Source organism: Mustela nigripes, chromosome 7 (assembly GCF_022355385.1).
Source record: "Mustela nigripes isolate SB6536 chromosome 7, MUSNIG.SB6536, whole genome shotgun sequence".
Lineage (NCBI taxonomy): Eukaryota > Metazoa > Chordata > Mammalia > Carnivora > Mustelidae > Mustela > Mustela nigripes.
This window is the reverse complement of record NC_081563.1, coordinates 12,792,915-12,798,562: the sequence shown is the minus strand read 5'-3', so window position 1 is coordinate 12,798,562 and position 5,648 is coordinate 12,792,915. Positions and strand designations below refer to the sequence as shown.

The 5,648-nt window shown below is 55.6% G+C and overlaps 1 protein-coding gene across 1 annotated transcript in view; it reads right to left on the bottom strand.

Annotated features, from left to right (window-relative positions):
* Positions 1–1,366, bottom strand: part of KCNS3 (potassium voltage-gated channel modifier subfamily S member 3) — a 37,730-nt gene extending 36,364 nt beyond the window's left edge. Inside the window, exon 1 of the mRNA XM_059407540.1 lies at positions 1,277–1,366. The gene's annotated coding sequence lies outside the window, so the exon portion shown is untranslated. The remainder of the gene's footprint in view (positions 1–1,276) is intronic.
* Between the last annotated feature and the right edge of the window lie 4,282 nt (positions 1,367–5,648).

The window sequence follows — 5,648 nt, the reverse complement described above, 5'->3', positions numbered from 1 at the left end:
TATGCAAATCACTTAAACAAATACAAGGAAGATGGAGGGGAAGGTTTCTGATCCGGTTTTCCTCACCTGCCCTGCTCTTCAGAGGGAAAGACAAAGTAAAAAAAAAAAATAAATAAATAAATAAAAAAAAAAAAGAAAGAAAGAAAGAAATCCAAGAGCGGGACGATTGGCAAGTCCGCTCTCTGTGCCCAGGCACGACCCCGCTTCACCCGCTCACGCTCAGACATCGAACCAGAGCCCCGGGGTTATCCCGGCGGCTGGAGGGGAATCTTTGCCGCCCATCACCGCCGCTGCGGGCTGCCGGAGTTAGACCACCGGCTCCGTCTCCCGAGCCGAGATGCGGGTGACACACCAAGGACGCCAAAGGTGCTCCTTTCCCAAAAGAGACGGGGAGAGACAGAGCGGGGAAGGCGGGGTTGGGGGGAGCCGGAGCCCCGCAATGCGAAAGGAGCCTAGCCTGGCGGGCCGCGGCCGCCGTGGCAAGGTCTGGCTCGCTCACCAGCCCATTCACCTCGGGTGGTCCGGCAGCCACCCCCTCAGAGGGGCGCGGGAAGGGGACGTTCCCGACACCCCCACCCCACCCCCCAGGCAAAGGCGGGGAGCCGGCGGGCGGCCCTGCAAGCCCCAAGCCGCTCGCAGCCGGAGCGCGCAGCCGGCCCGTGGGCACAGCGCGGCACCAGCCCCCGGGCCGGGGGTGCGCTGTGCCCTGCGACGGTCGCGGGGCGCCCGGCCCCGCTGCAGGGCAAAGGGGAGGGGAGGAATGACGGGGAAGAAGGCGGAGCAGGCGGCAGGGGAAGCACTTACATTCGCCAGGAAAGCGCCTCCTCTCGAGGAAGAGAAGGAAAGGCTTCGCGGCTAAGGAAACGCCCCAGGGATGCCCTCCGCGAAGTGCCGCCTCTCCCCGGCTCCCCGGCTCTCCCGCCTCCAGTGAGTCCCCCACCCCGCGACTACCCCCCCCCACGCCCAACAGCGGATCCTAGCGACCCCGGCTGCGGCCTTCCGAGGGGCCCGGCCACCGCGCCGCCGGCCGCAGCTCGCGCAACAGGCGGGTCTGGAGGACTCCCGCGACGGCGGGCTCCGGGAACCGGAGGATGAGGGGGCGCCGCGAGGCAGGCGCTCAGCAGAATGCCAAGTCCCCTGCGGTCCTAGACCTGCGCGGCCGTGCACTCGTGACCCGAGCCACGGGGCTGCAGGGGCAGCAAAATGTGGCCAAAGTTGCGGGGTCGCACGGAGAAGTCGCCGGAGTGCGCGCGGAGGAGGGGACACGAGCAGGTACCTGCAGGAGTCCCGGTGCCTCAGGCTCGCTCCGCTTGGCGACGCCGCCCGCCCGCGCCGCAAGAATCAGGCCTCGCCGCGCGGCCCGGCGCCCGCCGCGGCGGCGGCGAGGAGAGCCGGGTGGCCCGCTTGGGTCTGTCCGTCGGTCCCGGCCGGCCGGAGCGCGGCTCCCGGGAGCCGCGGATAGGGCGGGGCTGGGCGGGACGGGGCGGGGCCGGCTGCTCGGCCACCGCCCCATTGGTCCCGCTTCGCCCGCCGCCTAGCTTCTGGCCCCCGCCTGCGCTCCCCGGGCCGAGAGCCAGGCGCTCCGCCGAGGTCTGCTGCAGGTTACCGGGCTCGGGCCGTGCGACCCACGGACATACGGAAGGACAGACTGGCGCCCTGGCGGGGCGCGTGCCCCCGCCGAGACCCGAGTGCAGAGTCACCCCCGGAGCCGCGTGCCCTGTCCCGGCGGGAGCAGGAGCGCGCCCGCTGCCTCCCACCTGCGCGCCCTTCGGGCTGGAGCCCGCGATCCGGCGGGAGGCAGACCGTCTCCTCCGCGGCCCTCCGCAGCACCGGCAACAGCCTCCCGAAAGTCGCGGCCCCAAGCGACACTGTGCAAATTTGCCAGGATTCTCCTAGGAAGTATCGAGGCCCCAACTTGTTTTAAAACAAAGTGCGAAGGAACAAACAGTCGCCCGGGTCCAGCCTGTTTACCACCAGCCCCGCTGCCCGAATACTCGGGCACTGCGCAGAGCAAGACTGTTTCTTGCTCTGTTCCTCGACTTACCTAGCAAGTCACATGCACTGAGCGAAACGGCGACGAGCCGGTTCTCCTTCCTGAAGGATGGAAGAGGAGGTCACAGGGAGATGCCTTCAGCCCGAGGTTGAGGAACGAACGGGGCCTCAGCGAGGACGGCCTGCGGTCCGGAAGGCATGGTCGGCCCCTCTGCAGTGAGCAAGAACTCAGTGAACCGCCGGGAGGAGAAATGGGACGCTCGGGGACCCACCCCCGCGCTCCCCCTCCCGCCCCCAAACTGCAGATTTTTAAGTTGTGCAGACTTGCAATAATTCCTCCGAGCCAGCTGCTCCAAGCTATAGGCGCCCGGTGTTCCCGCCCCCACATCACGCAATGGGGCAACTGCCCCCAAGCCAGGTCCTGCTGACCGCTGGCCTCAGACAAGCACCTAGCGAGACCACACAGAGTTAAGTTCCAGGCCCTGAGCCGGCATTAAGGAGGGGGCAGGGGCGAAGAGATGCATGGAAAGATGAAAGACACTTTTTCTGACCTCATCCAAGTACCCCGGGGGTGCCTGGAGTTTCTCATTGTTTTTGTTTGATCAAAACCCACAGTAGGAATCAGAGAAAGGGGAGCAATGTTCAGGGTATCTTGTAGACTAAGGGTGAAACCTGCACCTTACAGAGAGTTTTGGCTGGAGGAGAAAGTAGTGGCAAGCAGGAAGGGCACAGGAGAGGCGTAAGCCCAACTCAGTGTTCCCTCAGACACCAGCACTTTCATTCGGCTCATGGAAGGCAAGGTGGGGAGGCAGGTGGCTGGGGAACAGATGTTTGGGGGCCCCTGTCCCTAATTCCATTGTTCTTTGGCTCCCCCAAGCCTGTCCTGAGGAGAAGCCAAAGCTTTTGTCTACACTGCTGTTCGCAAGCCTCTGAAGAAGGTAATTTGCATATACAATCAGCATCTTTAGCCTAAGATCTAAGATTATTCTAAAAATATGCTTATATTTTGTCAACACCTGAGAAAAATGCTTCCGAATCTCTCCCAGCAGTTAGCTATTTAATCATTTTAAATCACTAAGTTATCTGAAAAGTAGAGCATTGTTTATTTGAGAATAAGAGATGTTCAGAATCTCCATGCGCTGCAGAGCCTATCTGCAGTGCAGAAAAGCCAGGGAACCAGGGCCTTCTCACAGGTCTGGACGGCACCTGCGAACTGGAGGGAGGCACCCACAGTAGAGGTCAGAAAGGACCTCCACGCAGCATCTGTGAAAGCTGGGACAGAATGGACAGGCCTCCACTGAGCGCATAGGGGACAGGGTATAGAAGGGGCACAGACTTAAGAAACAGACTGGGCTTCTCATCATGCTGGACTCAGGGGTAGCCCTGTGAGCAAGTCACCTAGTGGTTCAACGTTTCTTCTTCGGTAAGAAAAGTTCCTCCCTTAGAGGGCAATCCTATGAAGCAAATGGAATTAATACACAGGAAAGCATTGTGTGGGTCATAAAGTGCATGTCTGTTTCCCCAAAAGTTCATCCCTGACAGTGTACCAAGGTTGAGCCAGGCAAAGTAAATGGATTCATACACACACACACACACACACACACACACACACACACGGCCATGTTCTCACCCCCTGTTCCTAGGGCCTCTTCCTTTGAACTCAGTCTTCATTGCCGCAGTGCCTGCTCTGGTCGATTTAACTGCCGCCTTCCTACCCCATCAGAATGTCTTTATGCCACAGCATATGGCCTGTCCCCTTTTTATTAACTGTGTACATAGAAAAGCATCTGTGCAAGCCATGCATTAACCTATAAGGGGTTGATCGTCAGCTGACAGTAGTACCCACCCCTCCATGTTTGCAGAGGACCCCTAGAGTCAGTGGAGATAGGCCAAGCAAATGTGGGCCCAGGAAAGCCTGTCTTCCAGCCTTCCATATTCCCCTTGCTCTGGACACTCCTTTGGTAAGTTCTTCCTCTCTTGCCTACTTACCCACAGGTCCAAGTTCTCCTGCTCCTCTCCCCTCCCAAACCTGTCCCTGACCCTAAATCCAGCTGTGTGTCATTGCTAGAGGAAGGGGAGGTATTACTTTGTTTTTTAAATGGAAAAAGGTCTTCGTGTGAAAATGAAGGTGTTCTCATCTCTGACAGGAAGATGGTGAGTGAGGGAGTATTAGTAATGGTGGCTAACATTTGTTCCTCTTACTGGCTTCTCATTAAACAGCCGCCTGAATGTCACACCAGCCAATGGGAGCCCTTGGAACATTTGCAGTTCCTGAAGTGCCAGACTTTTTCATGTCTCCCTGCACTTACAGTGGTCTCCCTCTGCTTGGACTATCCTTCCCAACCAGAAGCCTTTCTTTGCTCAACCAACTCCCTTTCCCTTAGGACACCATTCTGTTCTTAATCACTACCCTCTGGAAAACCCCCTCTCCTGCCCAGGGCTCTGAACCTCTCTCTCATTCTCCCTCATGCCTTTTGCTTCTTACTTACGTAGCACCTACATACTGGATTTTCACTGTTTATCTTCAAAAAGACAGTGAGCTCCTTGAAGGCTGAATTTCTAGGACCTTCAACAGGGTCTGCATGTTTGTGAAGTGCTTTACCATAGCCTCCATCATAGGGCTGCTCGGCTCTGTGTGCTCCCAATGGGAACTGAAATATTTTATTTCTTCCATCAGGTAAAGAGAAAACATATGAACCATCACCTCAGTCTCTGCTTGGATGCCAGGCAGGTCAAGATTGAATCTGATTACTTAGCTAGAATTCTTTTATTCCAGATTATTGCTACGATGATCTCTGTTCTTTCACAAAATTATGTGTATGTTTACTTTAAATGCCCTGTTATATTATTTTTATATTCAAAGTACCTTGGGGGTGTCTGGGTGGCTCATTCGGATGAACTTAGGACTCTTGATTTCAGCTCAGGTCATGATCTCAAGGTCATGAGATTGAGCCCCTGGTTGGGCTCTGTGCTCATTGCAGAGTCTTGAGATTCTCTCTCCCCCTCTCCCTCTGCCCCTCCCCCATGATGCACAGGTGTGCACACTCTGGCTCTTAAATAAATAAATAAATAAAATTTTTTAAAAGACATAAAGCAAAAATAAAGAAAGTGCCTTAAATACTTGTGGTCTTCAAGTCCAAAGACTTGAATTCTCTCTGATCAGCTCAGAGATATCTCCTCTCTGGCTTTCTATTTGGGTTTGGACAAGATGATCCCCAAGGTGTTTGCCAGTTCTAAAAGCCTTACAGCTACCCAGATAAAAGGACAACATTTATAAATTATTCAATTAAAAAAAAAAAAAAACCCTCTGTAACAGAATATGTCTTAAGTCTCCAGGCACAAAGGAATCCTCTCCTCAGGTCTTGGAGATGTCCTCTGAGGACTCTTGAGCATTTCCCAAGATGAATTCCATAGAACACCTGTGTCATAGTCAAGAAGACTTTGGGCAAGCACATACTACGTTCCATGTCTCAGTACTCATAATAATCTACTTCAGCGTAGTAAGGGCTGTGTCTGAGAGGTCAGGCCATGAAAATACTCCAAGGGAAGGACTCCCAGAGGGCTCACAATCTGGCTGAAACTTACCTCTTCACTTATATTTCCAGCTCTTCCCACTTTTCTCCCCACCTCATTCATTCCACACACCCTCCCCCACA